At 38.4% G+C, this 21,289-nt stretch overlaps 1 protein-coding gene across 4 annotated transcripts in view; it reads right to left on the bottom strand.

Moving 5' to 3' along the window:
* The window catches only part of LOC5578584 (PR domain zinc finger protein 1), a 188,797-nt gene that overhangs the window by 15,654 nt on the left and 151,854 nt on the right, over positions 1-21,289 (bottom strand). The window contains exon 1 of one of the 4 annotated variants that reach the window (XM_021842086.1): positions 15,942-16,517. The exons of 2 other annotated variants lie outside the window; for them this stretch is intronic. The gene's annotated coding sequence lies outside the window, so the exon portion shown is untranslated. Of the gene's footprint in view, positions 1-15,791; positions 15,921-15,941; positions 16,518-21,289 lie in introns of those variants that run through there. One more of the 4 variants, XM_021842088.1, reaches the window with a different exon arrangement.

Raw genomic sequence — 21,289 nt, 5'->3', positions numbered from 1 at the left:
ACCATGTCGAACTCATTGGTATCTTTTGAACCACAGGAAAATTCTTCGGTATCCCGTTGAACACACCAAGGAACCCTCATGAAAATTATCAAAGATACTTTAATGGCCACTATGAACATTATTAAAATCCCACGAAACACGATGGAACTCGTATCAACTGCATCTGCTGCCTTTGAAATGTTATGTAACCTTTGTTGAAATCTTCTAAGACCTAGAAGATTTTACAAACACTGCTCTCGCGATGCACAAAAATAGGTTCAAGTGGTTTCAGACCAGCTCAGTAACATGGAAAACTTTTTTTTTTGTAGATTTCAGTCACGACTCCATTCTGAACCAGAATCTCCAGTGATCTCTAAAATTCTTTTCTCAATCAAGACTAAGACTAAGGATGTTAGATCTAGTTAGATACCAACTATACAACTGATTTAGATTTGTTCAATCTATTTATATGTTCTTTCTACATTTTTGGCAAAACAGTGCGATAGGCGAATCAGAAGGGATGGAGCGATATTCAAAACTGAAAAGGCGATAGATGGCTTTTTTTCAGTGGTAGTAAAAACGAAATCCTGAAGCAAATTAAGCACCATGGAAAATAAACTAAACAAAAAAAGTTATGTATTCACATTACGCTTGATTAGTAGTGATTTGACTACTTTTTTGATTCAGTTTCCTAATTGCTTGTAATTCTGGTTTTTTATCATTTTCCGTACATTTTGACAGTTCTCCACTACCATTCTTCCATTGTGGTGGAAGTTTGAGAAATTTGAGAATCCAGCGTTTAAGAACGAAATAAATAGTCGTTATTCTATTCTGTTTGCAAATTTTTTTTTAAATATGATTTGCACCATCAATTAGGAGTCCATATCCTTACTAAAATGATAAATCAGCGCTTGGTCAAATCTATGAAGAATGAGGAGGAGATTGTTACAATAGAGTAACGACGGTTGACATCGTGCTTAAACACTAAAAGTTGGCGCCAGCAGCAAAAAGTACGGACAACAACATTTCAAACATTAGGTTTCTCTCACTGATCGTCGAGCAGCGACACTGATCGCGCTACGCTGGATTCTCAAATTGCTCAAACTTCCAATACAAGCGCATAGAAGAACGGTAGTCATGTGTCCAAAAGGTTAGCTGCGACTCAAATCTCTTTCGGTGCTGCATACTCTGCTGCGACACAGCATCTTAAATTCGAAAGAGACGTGCAGGAGTAATTTTGCTGACTCGCACTATACGATGGACTGCGTGGTATAAAATTATCTCGCTTGCTCTCTCTCTCTCTTTGCGTTTCGTACACGTGTCAAACATTCCATTCGAACTCATATCACTAAAAAGTGACTGTCAAAAATCTTAAACACAATGAACATAATTTATAACCACCTTATGTTTCTGACTTCATCAAAAACATTAAGATCCACAACTACAATCATTCGCAGAGCACTTAGGGGCTGTCCATTAGCCACGCGGACAGTTTTTTTTGGGATTCCAGACCACTCCCCTCCCTCATCGTGGTCATTCATCCATTCACAAATTTTAGCATTTGTATGAACCGTGGTCTTTGGATAGACCCCCTCCTCTCAGGAATGGCCACGTGGTATATGGAAGACCCCTTATTAGGCTCGTCCGATTTTAAAGCATATCTTGGTGCAATTTACTTAGCGTGCATTTTTCAACTGACATGGAGGGATTGAAAGTGTAGTGAATTGCTTCGCTTTGTCTCGCACAAAAACAAATGCTCTTGCATCTTGCCTTAAGTTACTCGCAAACAATGGGAGACGCACAATTAGTTTCGGAGTTCTAGGTATGCTTTTTGTACTACACTGAGAATTCAGAGTTGGATGAATGTAAGCAAAAATCTGTTTTTGAGTTTTTGTACTTTGCTGAAAAGTATAAAGTTTGAATTCTATGGAAAATTAGGCAAATAATCTGCCATATAAGCTGGTAAAATGCATGCAAGTTTGCTGAAACAGTAAAATTTTGCATTTTTACCAGCCAGTATTTCAAAAACTTGAAGTGCTATAATAGTTTTGAAAACGGCAATGGATTTTGCAACTCCGAATTAAGTAATAGCAGTGTAATTGAACGACCCTCTGCATCAATGTTTGCAAGTTTCTCTACCCCATGCAGCGATTACCATCATATCGCATTTGATATAAGGGATTCGCGTTGTTTGTTTCACGAACCGTTGATTGTCATCGGGATGGGATGGCTAACTACCGCAATAGAGATTTTGACCTTGCACTTAATTATACATCGGACACTATATTACTGTGATGCTCTACTAGTGCCACTGAGGGTCACCACTAGTGGAGGCGCGTTCGCAAATGATCGTTGGGAGAGATGGAAGGAAAGCCAGGAGAAGTTGTTGATTCAGAACTATTTAAATGAATGGAAGAACAACTGGACATTGCTGGATGCTTTAGTGTGCTAGTGACATCTTCTCGTCATCACATTGGGGTGCCATCGCTTTTAATCAAATGATGTAAAAGATGCACGTTGAAACGGGTGAGTGATTCCAGACGACATAGGGACTGCGAGTTTAAGTGAATTGGACTGTTTTCGGGGGACGAAATGAGGAAAAAAAACAAGCTCGTACATTAGCAAGATTAACCGACTACGTTGCTGGATAGTTAGCATATTTCATCATGGCAGGAGTGAAGTCATTGCTTTAGAATTTATTGTGCTGGAAAGCAATGGGTTTTGTGATAAATTTCCATTTATTGCCCTGCATAATTTCATTAAATTCCATAGAATTCTTTTTCTTATATTTGACATCATATCTTCACTAGAAACCACATGATAATATAGTTTTATTCATTCCCCATCGAGTAGACATGCTTGGTGGTAATAAAGTCAAATCAGTTAAAATTCTATTTGTTGTACTGTTCGTGTACTAGACTTGACACCGAAGACGGCCTTAGAGTTAAGGTCGAAATACACGTATCTGTCAAAGGATACAAACTCTAGTGGAATTGAATGGTATAGTACCACAATCGGTATTTAATTTATTTATAGGTATTTCAATAAACAGCTCAAAGATGTATTATGTTCATGAGTCTTTCTGGAAAGATATGTGTTGAACAGCATGTTAATGGTCCCTTGTTGGAGGAATAAAGGAAAATCCCTGGGCTCGTTGTGGGAAACATTGCTGAAAAGTTTGTGGAGCTGCTGCAAAAACCTTCAGAAAAAATATGTGAAGTTTTCTTTTGAGACCACCATGAACATTCCTGTGCGACTTCTGTGAACATCAATTTATTTTTGAGACCTCTTTGAAATTCTTTGTTGAGACCTCATTCCTGTACATCGGCTCCATCCCATTACCCCGAACGCCACTACCCCGAACGCCACTACCCTGAACGCCATTACCCCGAATGGGTCACTACCCCGAAAGTCATTACCCCGAATGGGTCATTACCCCGAAAGCCACTACCCCGAATGAGCCATTACCCCGAATAGTATGAGATACAGTGCAGTATCTATTTTTACGGGTAAAAATGCGTCTCTAATGAAAACTGGCAATTAGTGGCGCGTAAAATTCGTCGGTAAAATGTTCATCATATATTTTCTTTTCTTTTATATGTCAGCTATTCTTTCGAAATATCATGTTGGCAACTATCTTCTTCTCATTCTTTCTGAGACAGTTGCTGTTTATCAGCTCAGTGGGCGCTTTCGCAGTTCAAGGGTTCATTAACAAATTTCTTAACGCCAAAAAATGCCATTTTTGACCCTGACCCACCCCGTGCACCATGTTTTGTTCTACATATTGTGTATGGGCTGTAACATTTTGAGGACAACCACCCACAACATGTTTTGTCCCTTCAGCGCTACGAAATTTATGAATAAGCTTTTAATGAAATAAGCATTTTATTGACTGAGAGCTTTCCTTCTCAATTTACCATTTTTGTACATGTGCCTCTATGCCCAATAACGTCAAGGAAATGTTCAATGCATAAGATCCGCCACCGGAGGAATTCGAACCCATAACCCTCAAAATGGTCTTGCTGAACAGCTGCGTGACCACCGGTATTTGAACTTTTCGGTGGTGTTCATATTTAAATTTTGTTTTAAACAAATATTTTCTTTTCTTATGAATATAGATTATGCCATACCATCACGGTGTTACAGTGATCATTCACATCATAGCTGCAAACATTTCACCAAAAATTTGCTCTTCTTCTTATATAGGCTGTTCTTTCACGTTTTTGTTGGATAACCTAGTCACTAATATTTTCATATAGAACAGCTTTTTTTAAAGCAAGGCATTCACCAAAGTGAATTCTGCTATAATTCTCATCAAAATTTTTCCTTTATTTTATGTTCTTGTATTAAACAAACAGGTCTCTTATGGATTTGCATACCACTCTTCTGCCATCATCATTTCTTCATTGTCTTGAATAAAAAATATATTATTTTTATGGTTATCTCATCGAAATTCAAATTAATGATCCCATAAACCAACAAAAGCTTCTACTGTAGCGGCAATCAGAGACCGCCGTTTTTCTAACATGTACAAGTGTATTAAGGTTTCCTTACTACAGCGGAACGGTTGTCTATCAGGTTGGTCTTTGGGCGGGTTACATAGAACAACACTTGCAGCGACTATCTCAGGTAGACAGATCTTCCATTACCACCGTTTACGAAACAAAATCTTTAAGAAGATCTCAATGCTAGTAGCCGGACACCTACAAAAATGAGTAAAGAAAGTGGGTACCGTCGTTCAATAAGAGACTTTACTACATCCTAATGTTGTGCATACTATAACTATTCATTTCATAATAAATTCACCCTTCTTTTCGAAATAGGCTGTTCTTCAGAGCATTGCATTGTGGCTGTGTGAATCTCGCCAAAATTAGAAAACAAATCCAAACAAAATTTAGTATGTAAAACTATTTGCTGAAAAACTAGCTGCTTTTTTATATTCTTATATTTGAAAAATACATTGTTGAGTTAAACTCGTTAAATACTCATAAGGAATTGTACTATTACCTCCCCAATCTCTAACTAGAATAAGTCTCAAAATGTTATGCATTCGGGGTAGTGGCGTTCGGGGTAATAACTCATTCGAGGTAAAGGCTTTCGGGGTAATGGCGTTCGGGGTAGTGGCATTCGGGGTAGTGGCGTTCAGGGTAGTGTCATAGAATCCTGTGCATCATTACTAAGAAAACTTTGATTGAACAAATTTATATAAAACTTCTAAATTTGAATAGCGCTCTAATTTTTACGTACATAATATTATAGTTCGACCATTTAGTGTGTAGGCTAAAAGAGGGTTTTCTTTTTTAGTATACAGAACTGGAAATTTTAGAACCAAAAGTTGGGATTAAACACCCGAAATTCTGACAGTAATTTCGATTTAAGGCATAAAACCTAAAATAATTTGACAAAATCAATGAATTTACGTTTTAGTATTCTGGACGTGAATTTTGAGTAGAAATAACTAGAATTCACTAAGAAACTAATTTCTTTCAAAATATTTAAACTGCTGTTGCAAAATTTCGAACACACTCAACTAGTGGAATTCAGATTAATACTTAAAAGTATGATTCCTATTCGAGTCTCGAATTACACATTACTTTGATGAGGCTTCTGATAATTGTTAAATTTTTTAGAGAGACAAATAATATTTTTCCTAGCCATCTCAAACCATGACGATGAGTGACTATCAGTACACTTCCAAAATTTATGTAAAAGCTATGCTTGTATGTGGATCACAAAATATACAAAAAAAGCATCTTATAGATGCATCCGTATCTGAATTTTTGGGAAATTAACGATTTAGCCTCTCATCGTCAATCGATGATCACCCACCAAATCATGCCGTGTCCGTATCCATTGCTCTGATGATACTCTTCCGCTTATTATCATCCACAAAAAATACTCTCACTCGCCCACATAAACAACCCCCACCCATCCAACTAAAAGACGCCTGAGAGAGAGAGAATCCGAGAGCGATCCCTCATTCAGCTGCATTCCGGATGCATCCTTCCACCAGCGCACGTGCATCCAGCCGTAGACCTCCCCCACAAGCTCCAGAACGACTGGCTGGTATTTGCCTCTACTGACCTAGTTTGGTAACGCACTCTCCGGCACTCTTCCCGCACTACGATAAGCACATAGCCGCAGACTCAGACCTATCCCAAGCAGATCCTTGTTTCGCTGGTTGTTCGTCCTTGCCAAAGAGATTGAGAGCGAATGCGCGCTATGTATCCGCAACAGCATCCTTCTCGCCGAAGTGTAGGCGAATGCAGGACATCACCAACGACAACTACCGGAACGAGAAACTGAAGCCGGAGCTCTTCCAGTTTAATTCAAAAAGACTGGTAGAAAACGAAAACCCTCGAATCGATATTTCCTCGTTCATTGTAGTGAGCATCGGGCTGCGATTGAAAGGAAACTTTGTCGTCGAGCTTAATTTAACTTTCGCAGGGTTAAAATTATCTCGCGCGGCCGGTCCAAGCTAGACAAACAAAAAACAAAATTATTGGCACGGTCGGACCCATGTTACCACATCACGGGGTGCCGCATCAGCAGGTTAACGCATTTCAGTAATTCACCCTTCGTTGTCCGAATGCCAAGTTCAATCTCACGACGACGATCAGATTTCCCTCTCGGGCCAGGCTCGCAATCGCTACCGTTGACTACGTCTTGGCAGTTGCAGTTCACCGACTCGTCGCCAACGAAAGCCAAAATGATTTCCCAATAAACTAATCCCGCACGACCACGCTTGAACCCCACCACAGAATGGGTGATGCGAGTGTGTACGCAATAGCAGAATTAGTGCAAACTGCAAAATTGCACCCGGTCCTAAAAATAGTCGGTCACATCATGAGCACCGAGAGATTCGCCCCGACTAAGATTAGTTGGACGAAAATGAAAACGGCCAACCAGATGCGGTCCCAGCCCTAAAAAATGAAAACGATCAAATTTTAGGGGGGAAAGTCGGTTTCGAGAGGGAAGAAGATGAAGTTGGCAGCCAGAGCAAACAGGAAGGACCTTCATCGCGATCGCCCACTTCTTCGCCCAAACAGCACCCTACCGGTGTCATCTTCACCACAATTTCGAGTATCTTTCGAGCGGAATTCACCTTATTGCCAGAGGGGATGGGATAGTTTTTCACTGAAAATTTCAAGGCTGCATCGTTGCACCAAGCGAGCTCACTTGCTCGCTCGGACGTTGCGTTAACGATGCAGTCACTTATATATTCGTGTTGTAGCTAACTATCCATTGACTGACTCGGGTAAACTATCATCTGGGAAGATTTATGGCGGCCAGTGTCTGGGATATGTAGATTCGATCACTGTGAGGGTAGGTTGAAGACGAAGGAGGACATATTTTAGGTGGAGGAAGATGCAGTTTTGCTCAGGGTCAATCAGTGCAAGTAAACAGCTTGTCGGTAAACTGTCCGGGCTTGGAGTACTTTTGGAAGTTTTGAATAACCGAGCGTCTCCATTTACCCGTGTCTGTCCAGCAAATGGAAAATAAATCAAATTGATGTCATTTCGACAATTCTGAACGGATTGCCTCTGTTTTAGTTTGAATGGAATCGTCAGGAAGTCTATTTTTTCGAGGACCATTGGTTTTTTTTTGGAAAATGTTCACCGGTTCGGAGTTGTTGAGTCACTGTGTCAAGTTGGGTAAAAATTACCTCAACTTCTTTTACTTCCTTACCTTAATTTTAACTCAACTAATTGATTTAAATCTGACTTCATTTCAATATGTTCCAATAGTTTCCACTACAGACGACATGTGATAACTTAATTAGACAATCGGACCAGCTTTGGCTTTGGGTATTCAATCGGTTTTTTTATGGGACCTCCGGAGAACCGGCCCCAAATAAACCATTTCTAGTTTGCCTGATTTACAACTAAGTCACTAAACATATCATTTAGGTGGCCAATATCTTTCAAATGATACTCGACGACTATGTCTGAGTTAGCTTTTGAAAATGCTGAAGTTCGATACCCAGATTTCGACAATTAAGAAAAAAATAAAACTGACCTATCTTCTGTCGATTCTAAGGAGGTTCCATAAATAATCGAGAAACTACCCACGGCCAAAGCTGATCATATTGCACAATGGTCCGAATTGACAAATTAGCTGTAAAAAAGTGTTTTCATTGTTCTCGTCGAATTAAGATGTATGATGTCTTCAGAGAAGTTATTATTAACTGAGTTATGCATTTTCTAAGAAAAATGTTAAATAGGGTGGTCCTTATTTAGGTTTAAATTTTGACTCAAACTTTTTTGTTTCAGAAAATTTGTGGCTGCCCTCTTTTGTAAACTTTTGAAAAATGTTATTTTGATCAACCTTGTCGAAGACAATTTTGATCTAACTCTTTATTTGAGCGATCTAAATTGATTCTGAAAGTTTTAACTACAGAGTGGACCCGAACAATTAGTTATTTTGGACATTTTTGTTTTCAGTTTTACGTGAATTTGGTTCTCCGAAGAGTTGTAGAAGAAGTAATAGATAAGTTTTGCTGAATATTGAAGGTTTGTATTTCTTGTGATTTTGAAGTTTTATAAGTGAATTTAAGTTAAAAACCATGAAATCTTTAGACGCCCATAACTCACGGAGTTGCCTCGATCAAATTTTTTTTAGCGGCATTCAAAAGGCCAGACAATAGGCAACTTTTGCTGCAAAAACTGTGATAACGTCAATTTTATAAATTGAGAGAATTCACTTCAAAAACACACTGTAAAAAAACTCGAAATTCGTTTGTAACTCACAAGATTTTAAATTTAACGGCATGCTGCCCTTAGCAAAGTTATAGGTTTTAACTAGATCTTGTTCAGCAAAAATGTGTATCATTAGTTCCTCTACAACTCTTCTGAAGACCACATCAACGTAACACTGAAAACAAACAAAAAAAGTTAGACAAAAAATCTGATTTTTCATGTCCACTCTAAGTTGAAACATTCAGAGTCAATTTACTTAGCTCAAATGAAGAGTTAAATCAAGAGTGGCTTCGATAAAGTTCATCAAAGTAACACTTTCTAAAAGTTCGGAAAAAAAGCGTAAAAACAAATTTCCTTAAAAGAAAGTTCGAGTCAAAATTAAATCTCATATCAGGTCCCCCTAATTGAACTTTTTGCTTTGGAGATGCTATCAGTTACGAACAATTTCTTTGTAACTTTGAAACGAAGGCAATCCGTCGAGAATTGCCAAAATTTCTGTATTTTTTTCCATTTGCTTGGCAGATACGGGTTAAACGTTTGAAGAATTTATTTTTTCGAGGCATCCATGGACATCTTCAAAAGAACAGTGCAGTCCATTATTTTAGTTAAAATTTTAGGTTTCATTTCAAGCTTATAGTGGACTTGAATTCAAAAGTTTTTCTCTTATAGCTGTTAAAACCTCAATTGTTACTAGGATATCTACCGTGTTGATTCCAGTGTCCGGATGCTTCGAATCCCGGTCCCTGGCCTCAAACCACCCGAAAAAGCATGTTCTTGCAAAAAGAGCACAGTAGCCCAGCAAGCAGAAGCTTTAACTTTAACGGAAACTGTCTGCTTTTTTAAGTTTTTTTTTGTATTAGTTAGGTCTATTGGTTGGTATTATTTAAAATTTGAGTCGTTCATATTATCATTGAATCAAAATAGTTAACTTTTTCTTATTTATAGAAATGACTGACTTTAACAAATTTGTAGATAATTCAATTTCAAAAATTTTTGCAAAACACAAAATTGTGTAGCTGTTTAGAGCATTTTTCCTATGTTGACACAGGGTGGCCAATAAAATGGTTTTCTAACTCCACTTTTTCCTATCCTAATATCTCATAAAAGTAGTCTAGAATAAAAGATCAAGAAAAGGGGGAACGCATTTCTCGTAGCCACTATATTTTATTTAATATGTTTTGAGTTACCCCTCGAAATGCTCATTATGGCCAGTAATGATTTAAGACTGGAAGACTAATGTTCAAGAACAAACTGCCATTTGGCCGAAAAGGTCGTTTGATCGAACCAAAATTGCGAACCAAAAAATAATGAGCTTGGTACAACGCCGATGAGTAGGATATATAAATGCGTTCGGATATCATATCTGTTAGTAGGCCTCCAAGAGAGAAAAAAAATCAGAATGCCAGGAGGAGCGCCCAGTTAACATTTTGGTTGGTATAACTTTTGTTATACATCATTCTATATGAACCAATTCAATCGTATAGAATGCATGAAAAACCTATATACCTACCAAAGTGGAGGCTATATGCGTACTTGGCACGACTTTTTCAGATTCCTGCGACCAAATATACGATGCCACAAAATTTGGATGAAAATAAAAAAAAAAGTTCCCAGCAAGTCTCGAACGCGGGATCTTTGGATTAGAAATCATATACCTTACCACTGTACCACCAAGGATTCTTTCTGGGTTAATATACGATCTGTAAGTTTATACAACTTGACGCGATTTAACGTTGCACTATTTACGACATGTTTTGTTGTCAACACAGATTGTCGTTTATGAATCGTATCAACTTGTGTTGACATTGATAGCGTTCAATTCGGCATCCTGTGCGATTATGACTTTTGACGAACGAATATGTGATTTTGGATGCACATTCTTATACGATACGTGGTTCACTGGGCGGCTTATTTTTCAAAAGTTCTTAAAAACGAAATTTCTGGTGCTCTTCTGAATTCAAATAAAATTAAGGCGCAAGAAAAAATGGCACAAATGTCAGAATTAAAAAAGCAGTTTTCTCCATTTAAAACAACAAAATGATGAAAATAAAAACACACAGCCTTTTTATTTGGCAAATCAAAGAGCTGTGTGTTTTTATTTTCTTCGATTTGTCTTTTTAAAAAGAGAAAACTGCTTTTTCAGTTTTGACTTTTGTGCCATTTTTTCTCGTGCCTTAAAAGGAAAACTGTTAGAGGTTTATCATCAAAACTTTGCAGAAGCAAATCTCTAGTTTTAGTGAACCGATTAAACTGAAAATTTATTGGGTTGTGCACTACATATGTATAATTATAGTGATACACACTCCGAAAAAATCATGTGATTTTAAGACGTAATCTTTTGGATGCACATAAAAGAAGCGAGCCAAATGACGTGAATTTGTGTCACATTTTAAATACGATTCATTCGGCATTGAATCAAATGGAGAGGATAATTAAAACACCGTCCCGTGCGGCCTTAAGATTTAGAGGTGGCGCTAGCGAATTGAAGGTGAATTTTCAAGTCATGTGGAGTCTTCATAACATTGTTATTTCCTGACTAATTTTGAAGCTTTTAGCATCATTTATTCAAAATTAAATTTATAAAAAGAAACAATGAATACTTTACCGATTCCAACTCTTTCTAGCTACTTTTAAAGCAAATTTAGTATTTTTAAACAATGGGTGCAACAAATTAGTTTAGAAAAAAATTGACTAAGTTATATAACAAAAACTACCCAGAAGCATGATTTTTTAACGAAAAATACCTTTTTTCTTTCAGTTAACCCTTAAAAGGCGTAGACGACTTTGTTTCACTACATTTCCGACCATTTATCCGGATTGGCCACCGGTATCCAAGTTCATGTGAATGCATATGAACTAATCTCCTTCACAACGCCATTAAAATTTGAGAATTGGTCTATTGAATCAAAAGATATGATCAAAAACGTGAAACAAAGTGGTCCACGCTTTTTAAGGGTTAAACAATAATACTTAAGCTAAAACTGGTTTCTTATTTGTTGAACCTTCGAAAAGGTCCTAGAATCATTTTTATTCAATTTAATAAATTATCTAACGCAAATACTTTTGATTTAGCACTTTTTAACTTGCATTTATAACAAGATGCTTTTTAAACTTCAGTTTAACATTAAAATGTAATTTTTAACATAAAAAGCAACAATGTGAAGTTTTTTTTTTATTTTTCATTAAGGTCATGTTATGGGTATCTCTTGTTAAATAATCGAATCAAAACATTTTTTTTTTCAAATTTGTGGTACACACAGTTTGAAATAAGTAAATTAGCTTCAAAAGCAAGTAAAAAGATGGGATGACTGTTCCTGAAGTTGTGGTCAAACAGAGGTATTTTTTTTAGTAAAAAAGAGGAAAAATTTGCAGAAAACAAATTTTAACTGAGCCTAGTTTTGATATTAGAAAAATTCGATGTTCTGCAAACTTTTCATAAAACTGATTTTAAAAAGATTGATGCTAGAAGCTTTGGTTTCAAAACTGGTTATGAAGACTTTACTGAAGGTTTATGACCTGAGAATTCTCCTCCATGTCGCTTACGCCACCTCTAAATCTTAATATTTTTAGCTCGAAACTTGAGGTTTCCCTCTGAAGTCTGATTCGTTTTTAGAATACCAACGGTACGGTAAAGTTGATCAAATTACTATTTAAATAATTTTATCAGAAATTTTTGTTCTTCCAAACATAGGCTATTTTTCGAGTTTTGTTGATAAAAATACGCTCATATTTTGTTTGGTAATTTAACCTTCTTCCAGTCATTTGCAGCTTTTTGTAGTTATACTGATGTTTCGATTACTTCCTCAAAACATAAGTTTCTCTTTCGACTTCTGTCCTTAACGTGAATGCTGGGAAAATGATAACATATCCCAGACAACCAAAATGTACGTATAACAAAATCACCTGGAGGCTTTGTTTGTGCAAAATTTCATTTATAAGATGTCGCGAAAAGGCCTTCTACGTACAAAAGTGGAGGCGATATTCGTGTATATATTATGTGATGAATAATAGCATACAATGCGAGGGTATAAATATTCTACCGAACTAAGCTATGATCTTATGCGACTTAACTTAAAAAAAAATGTTGATTTGACGGCTGTTACGAATTGATTCGACTTACTTTGTACGAGTTTACGGGATGAAACTGAAATGAACTCAGAAAAAAAAAAGTTTTATGCGAGGAAACTCATCAATCTGACGATTTTATCCACCGTATTTTCCGGGTTTGATATAATTTGTATGAATAAAAGATTTATTAAATGAACTTTTTTGCGACTTCTGGTTGTCTGGGATATATCCACAATTTCACCTTGTTTCATAAAATGGCTATTCTTGCCATTTATGCACTTTCAGCACTGGTTAGTTTTTCAAACAAATAATTCAGTATTCCTGCAAAATTCCTTAGGCTGAAATTGCCTAGAAATAGACAATTTAACGGTGCAATATATTGAAAAAAGGTTATTTGTATATGAAAGATGAATTAGTCTTCGGTCCTATGCAATGTAGCTCCGGAACTCATTGATAGTATGCATAATATAGTTTATTAATTTTTCATTATTTCGGCCAAACGGCATTCAGCCTAACGTCATGCGGCCAAATGACCCTTTTAACCAAATGAACCTCTTAGCCAAACGGCATTCGGCCAAATGACCCGGAACGTTCTAGAATCTGCTTCCGGTGAAAGGGTACCGTAGGCTTTTTAGAAGCAACTGGAACGTTTCTAAAGAAGCATTCACAATGACACTGGGGAATGCTTTTCGGAGGCTCCCAGAATACTTCTCGGAAGCACCCAGAGCAATATACGAGGTGTTCCTAGGAAAGCTACCAAAATGCTTTTCGGAAGCATTACGAATGCTTCTGAGAGGCATAAGAAACAGGCATTGCAAAATTTGTTCTAATTCGATAGAGAAACATGATCAAGACAAACAAAGAAAAACATTCAATCTGTATTGGTTCATGATCAGCAAAGTTGGCAATGTGTTACCATCTTGATTGATAATAGCAGAGGACGAGAGCCCAAAGAAGAGAGCGATGATAAACCCCATTTTTCAGATCAATTTACTGTAGAAGTGAGGTGTTTTATTTCACTGGTTTGATAAATAGTCATGCATCACTAGCCCCCTAATCAAAGAACCATAGCTGCAGATGGAAAACAGCTTCTCATGATATGATGCAAGTCATGATGATTACAGAGATCGATAAATGAGAGATATTCTCATTTTTCTCAATTTCCATTCCTTGATATGGAATGTTTTCAAGGAAGCATACAAAATGCTTCTGGAAAGCATTCGAAATGCTACTAGAAAGCATTCGAAATGCTTCTAGTAATCATTCAAAATGCTTCTATGAAGTAACCCGATTACTTGTGGGAAGCATTCCGACTGCATCTGAGTAGTTTTTTGACTGCTTCTGAGAAGCACTCCAAATGCTTCTAGAGAAGCATTCCGCTTCTGGAGAAGCATTCTGAATGCTACTAAGGAAGCATTCTGAATGCGACTAAGGAAGCATTCAGAATGCTTTCAGGAAACATCCAAAATTATCCTGTGAAGCATCCAGGTTTCTTCTGGGGAAGCATCCAAAATACTTTCATGGAAGGATCCAGAATGCTTCTGGAAACTCTTGTAAACTTCCATCACATACAAAGAAAAGTTATCCCCCGATCCAGTGTCACACTATTCAACGGTTCACTCCGACTGATTGCAGCAAGTCGCAATAAGCTTGCACCACAGCAGCTGCTCCTATCTGCTGGACCGACTAGTGCACGAACCCGCAACCACGCGCCTCCATCGTCACGTGTTACTAATAATCGCGTAATTATGTGTGTGCATCTTCCCGCCCGCACCACCTTCGTCATCGACACACGCCTGCATTCAACGGGAGGCGTCCACTAGAACTTTCAGTAGCCTTCAACAATTCGAAGCCCTTTATCGGCACTGTCTCCCACGATCCCCAAGTCGTCGTCATCAAGTCGGGTCCGGTCGGGTCGGGAGTGCGAATGCGACAACTAACGAAGTGGGAAGGCGCGACACGCAAAGAGAAGGAAGTGTTCACATCAGTTCAAGTGGCACATTAGAGTTTAGTTTGGATGAGTGTGTTTGTTCGAGCGCCGCCGCCGAGAGGCAGATGATGCATATTTGCAGTTGCAAGCTGGCCGCGAAATTTATTGATTGCCAGCTTGTGCGAGTTATGCCGAATGGAGCGGGGAGGACGCGATGGCAGGTGACGGAAGGCGTCCGGCGCTTAGAACACACATCGGTTTTGCGATAAACGCAAACTGTGACGTAATATAGGCGATGCGATGCTGGAGCGAGTAGGATTTGATTGTGCAACGCGCTTCTGGAGGGTGCCGAAGGAAAGGCGGTTGATGATAGATATTGTCATACTATGTTGGCCTTGTTGTTTTCACCTCGCTGAACGTACTCGACGATAGCGAGCTTCGTCAGTCTTCATGGTGTTGAACGCAGATAATCATATGGAGTATCATTCTTTTCCCAATTGTTTTATAAGAAACATTTTAAACATTATAAATTCTACTTCACAGGACAAACGTCGTTAGCGTGAGAAGAACCTTCACAAATCATGCATTAAGTACCCATACGGCAATGTTTAGTACCAGGACCCCACTTTTGGCACCGATGACACTGAGTGGACTTCTGGAAATTTCCACTAGGTTCCTGGAAATGTTCCAATATGTGTACGCACTGCATGAGGATACGATTCACAGAAAAACTACAGGAAAACTTTGAATTGGTACAAAACTACCACTAAACGTTTGACCAAAGCAACTCCACCCTACGGTAACGCATAGTTTCTCTCGCAAACTCGAACTATTCTCTCTCCCAACCGCTCTCTATCCAACTATAAAATTTTGCAGGAGCGAGCGCATCATGCTAGGCCCTACCACCCCCTTCATCCACCCTGAAGTGCAATTGCAACCGTCAACCGATGGGGGGAAATGCGCGTTTTCCATCTATGCCGTCTCCACAGCCACACTCCACAAAAGTGTGGGCGCCGGTTCCACGCCTGTCGCCTGTGTGTATGTGAGGAGAGTGGGCATTTGTGTGCATGCGTGGGTGGGTGGGAAGCGCATTTGCCGACTGCTGCTCCACTAACCTTGAAAATCGGGGAAGCGCTGCCGACTCCGAAAGCGGGGGACGACGGGGGATGCAGTTGCACTTTTTGGACTTTTTCGGTGTGGGTGTGCGTACGGTCGATTCCGGACCGGGACAGACGATGAATTCTCGAGTTGAAGAAATAACTTACATTGTCTTCTGTTGGATGACAAAGAAACTGCTCAAATCGCCCCCAAAGGCGGACACCTCACTCTCACTCTCGATCCGTTTCCGGTTCTGGGTGGATACCTGGGGCGAAATTCCACAACCTCTCACTCGCGCGAACTTTCACTAGATTCGGTCACAAAGAAGACCAAGTTAGGCGGGGGCGTTCAATAGCTGCCCGAAATAGGGACGCTATTTCAATCCGGGATCCGATTCGGTCACTTCCACTCTATTTCGGTCCGAAAAGCACTGGAATCAAGGCACCTTCTGCACTGGTTTGAACAATTTCTAAAAATGGTTCATTGAGGATTTCCTTTTCACTACTATAACCGTTGAGCTATGACGACGGCGACTACAGCAGCCGTGGAAGATCTGCTTTGTGCGGAACGACGGTACTGCTTCATTGAGAACTTCGTTCGGTAGCATGTCCTGCTCTCGCGCGCGCGGTTGGAAATCGTCTCTCAAAATCCGAAAGGGTAGTCGGGGGGTCGGGAAACGGTCCTTTTCCCGATCGCACGCGGATCAACTCTTTCACGGTCGCGGTCTTCCTCGACACTGAGCAGGAACTCGCTCACGACGCTCGAATCAGGCCAACCGGGAGGAAAATATTGCACAATTTTTCACCACCACCACCATCAGCACTATCGCCATCAACTATCAGGGGTGGTGGCGAGTGAATGTCTTCTAACAATAGGGACATTATAGACCTCATGCTTCGCAAAAGGAACCAAGCAGGAACTGAGTGATTTCATATGGATTTGTTAGAGTATCCAATAAAATTTTGCTCAGACGTCATTTCAATAATTTTGGAAATAAGACATGTGGTACTCGTGACATAACGACAAGTTTTACTGTTTGTCTTACTGCATGTGTTTTCGAAAGATTTTTTCCAGAAATTTCAACGAATACTAATTCAGATAATTGTCCAAAATTTCCTTCAGGTATTACTCCGAAGATACCTTCAAGAGGTCAGATAGTAATTCTTTTACGGTTTTACAAAGAATTTCTCCAACATTCTCGCTCAAGAATTTACCCGGAATTTATTCTAGGGAAATCCTAAGAATTTTCTCCAAAGTTTCTTCCAAATCATTCGAAGATTATTTCATAAATTCCTCAAGAAAGTCCTTGATCATCCAGAAATTTATCCAGTACTTCTACAATCGAAATCAATAGGGTTTTGTCCAAGACTTTCACTCAGGACATCTTCCAGAAGCTTAATCTATGGTGTCTGGATTCGATTCTCGCTCGTTCTAGAATCATTTCCTTATGGAAATAAGGGATGCTTGTGCCCACCACAAGATATACGAATGTAAAAATGATAACTTTTACAAAGAAAACTCTCAGTAATAACTGTGGAAATGTTTATAAGAACACTAGGTTAAAATAAGGCTCTGCCTCAGTCAGGACGTTCATGCTAAGAAGAATTCTTTAGAAAATTTTCGTTGGGAATTTCTGTGAAAATGCCTTCAGAAACTACTCCAGAGATTCCTCGTAATAATCCTTCAGGAAATTCTTCAAATATACTTCAAGACATTTCCCAATAATATTTTCAGATTTTTTTCTTGAGAATTATCAAAGGTTTTTTTTTTGAATTTATCGAAAAACTTCCTGAAAATCTTCGGGGTGGCATTCCCTAAACAAATGCTACAGTAACTTCTGATCAAACTTCTGTTGAAATTTTCGATTAACTTTCTCAAGGACCTCAGTAAAAACTCGTGGACTCTTGATGAAGTCTTGGTAGGTTTTCTAGGTAAAATGTTGATATAGTAATCGGGAAATAATCAATTCAATCTCTGAATAATTTCTAGCATTTCTGTGAAAATTAAACCCCTGAATCAGACGGAATAGCTTCAGAGTTTTTGTGATGGTGTTTTGGAACGATTGTTGTTCTATTTTCTGGGGATACATCATATTTTTTTCTCAGAATCTGTGAAATCTAAATTAAAATATGTTTAAAGAACCGAAAAATCTTTGGATGAATTTTGAAGCAATCATTGGAAGAAACCATGGATGAAATCTTGAACCTCACTGGAAGAATAACTGTGGAAATCGACGTAGTAATTCGATTCCCGAATCTCTTCCGCGAGAAATCTCAGTAGAAGGTCCTGAAGAACCTGTTGAATATTCTTTATCTCTAGGGCATCTAAAATTCCCTCATAGGATTTACTGCAAGGAAAATAGTGACTTTAGAAACCATTTTGATTCAAAAGAGACTTATTTTTTCTAGACAACTTTTCGAAAAGAGCCTACCCAGACAACCAGAAGTCTCATAACAAAGAGGAACAAAGTCGTATATTTATGCAAATTGGATTACACCCGCACTATATGGTGGATGAAATCGTTCGATCGATGAATTTACTCGCATAACATGCTATTGTACATTTCGATTTGTCCCGTGTACTCGTGCAAAGTAAGTCGCATCAATCCGAAGCATCTGGCAAATAAACTTTGTTATCATAAATTAAGTCGCATAAGGGCACAGATTAGTTCGAAATTGAATCTACAAACTCGCATTGCATGATAATTTTTATCATAAAAAATATACACGTATATCGCATCCATATTTGTACATATGAGGCCTTTTTGCGACATCTGATACGAGTAGCTTTAAATTTCACCGGAGATTATTTTTTTAGGCATTCATTCGGGGATTTTCCCCAAGAACTCCTCTTAAACTTTTCACAAAGAATTCATCCCGGATTTCCTTCAGGCATCCCTCAAAGTATTCCAACAGCAATTCCGCTGGGGATTTTGTCCAGAAACTCTTCTGGGGATTTTGTCCAGACATTCTTCCGAGCTTTCCTCCAGGAATTGCTCCGGTGATTTCCCCCAGAAGCACCTCCGGGGATTTCGTCTAGGCATTCCTCCGGACAGTGCTCCAGAAACTACCTCCAGATATTCATCCGGTGATTTGCTACAGGAAGTCTTCTGAGGGTTTCTCCCAGGAACTCTCCTTCACAAGGAATTTCTCCGGGGATTACCTTCAGAACTTCCTCCGGCAATTTTTTCCTCCGAAGATTTCCCCCAGAGTTCCTCCGGAGATTTCTTCAGATTTGCTCCGGCCGTTCCTCCTTGAATTTCATCAAAGTTCTATCAGGAGTAGTTGTGGAGTTTCCCCAGGAATTCCTTTAGATTTTCGTCAAGAATTCTTTCAGAATTGGTGCTGGAAATCCTATCAGAGCTCCACTGGGAATAATATCAGAGTTCCTCAGAGAATTCTATCATAGCTACGACGGGAATTCCATCGGAGCTCCACCATGAACTCATTCAAATTTCCTCCATTGATTCTCCTGGAATTCTTTCAAAGCTCCTCCAGAAATTCCTCGGAGCTCCTCCCGGATTTTATCTAAAGTTTCTCATGATATTCTTCCATAGTTCCTTCAGGTATTTTCCGGTATTAGTTCCGGAGTTTCTCTTAAAATTCGTTCAGAGTCCCTGGAGGAATTCCTTTGGACATTCTTCAAGAATTTTGAGTTCTGCATGGAATTTCCTCGGAGTTCCTCTGGGAATTCCTTCAAATTTACTCTAGGAATTTTGTTTTGGAGCTTCCCCTGGAATTCCTACGGAGTTCCTGGAGGATTTCCTTTGGAGATTCTTTGAGAATTTGAAGTTCTTAAAGGAGTTTCTTCGGAATTCCTCTGAGAATTACTTCAAATTCACTTTGAAAATGCTGTTCTGGAGCTCCACCAGGAATCCCTTCGGATTTCGTCTATGGTTCCTCCTGGATTCTTTTTTCGGAATTTCTTTACGAATTCCTCAGATTTCCTCTAGTAATTATTTGGAAATTCTTCTGGATTCCGTCAGGAATTCTTCTGTAGAACTAGAGGAAAATTCCCTAGAATATCACCGGGAATTCCTCTAGACTTCCTCCGAGAGTTCTTCCAGAGTTCTTCGAGTAATTCCTCCGGAGCTCCACCAGAATTTTTCTTTCAATTACTTCAAGATATTCCAACAGGACTTCATCCGGTAAATTCCTCAGGGTTCTATCCCGTTAGGCCGAATGCCGTTAGGCCAAAAGGGTCGTTATGCCGAAAATAGCCGATAGTTCTAATGAATCATAAGGTCGAATGTGTAACTAATAAGGGTAGGTCAGGATAATTTGCATTACCTAGGAGCCATCGAATGAATTCTTAGGTTAAATGGATTGTTTGTCGTTACATCAGAATAATTTACACTACCAAGAAGCTTGCATTATCCACTGTGAAGTAGTATAACTAGAAAGAACATACTTCGATAAAAAAGAAGGAATAATACTGATGAATGTGTTAGCCATTTGAAATAGCAGTTCATGGTAAAGTTTTATTTCGGTCTAATGACCCTTTCGTCCTAACAGCATTTGGCCTTATGGCCTTCGGCCCTGCATTTTTTCATATAGCCCAAAAAGTTTTTTTTCTTTACATATTTTTGATGATTTGCAAAACTGTTCAAAATAGCAGTTTTTTGATATATTTGTTCAGATTCCACGCAAGTGTTTTTTATCAACTTTTACAATAACTTTTTTCTCTATCTTCAACCGTTTTCAAGTTATTGTGACTTTCAGAATAAAATGTGCATTTTTCAAAATTGTAGCCCATTTTGATTGTAATTCGAGGTTTCCAAGTTTGTATAATTGTAGTTACTATTCAATCATCAAAGGCTGTATTTCAAAATATGAGTCTTATTGTTATTGAGGCCTATTTTTTAAAGTTCGTAAAACCGAAAATTCCTGTGATCTTCTGAATCTAAACACATGAAAAGAGAAATCTTACAGTTCGAGGAAAAATATTAAGATTTAGAGAAGGCGTATGCGACTTACATAAAGATGAATTTTCATGTTATAAAATATGACATTGAGTGAAGACTTCATTGCTAATATCAACGTAACCAACTTTGAAGCTCTCAGCATCATTCTCTTCAACAATAAATGCATGAATAGTTAGTAGGACATCAAATTTGCCTTAAATCAGAACTTGCCTCAGTTAAAAGTAGTTCTCTTCCAATGTTTCCTTTTTTACTAAAAAAAAACATCTGTATTTGACCATTATTTCACGAACACTTTACCGATTCCAAATATTTTTACATGCTTTTTAAGTTTATTTTCAAACTGTGTGTATAATACATCAAATTAAAAAAAAATCGTTTTGTTTTAGTTATTTTACAAATACTGCCCAAACACCCGATTGTTTAACTAAAACAACCAAATAGCACTTTAATTCACCTTTCGTGCTATTGAAAAGCTATTAAACAGCTGGAATGCCCCATATTAGTCGCAGAATAGTTTAGTAAGGCCAATGAGGCAAATTAGCGGGCTAGTGATTACTTGGGAATACCAAATTTTTCAAATTATTGACAGCT

Source organism: Aedes aegypti, chromosome 2 (assembly GCF_002204515.2).
Source record: "Aedes aegypti strain LVP_AGWG chromosome 2, AaegL5.0 Primary Assembly, whole genome shotgun sequence".
NCBI classification, from domain to species: domain Eukaryota; kingdom Metazoa; phylum Arthropoda; class Insecta; order Diptera; family Culicidae; genus Aedes; species Aedes aegypti.
The sequence above is the reverse complement of the archived record's forward strand: the minus strand, read 5'-3'. Positions and strand labels throughout refer to the sequence as shown.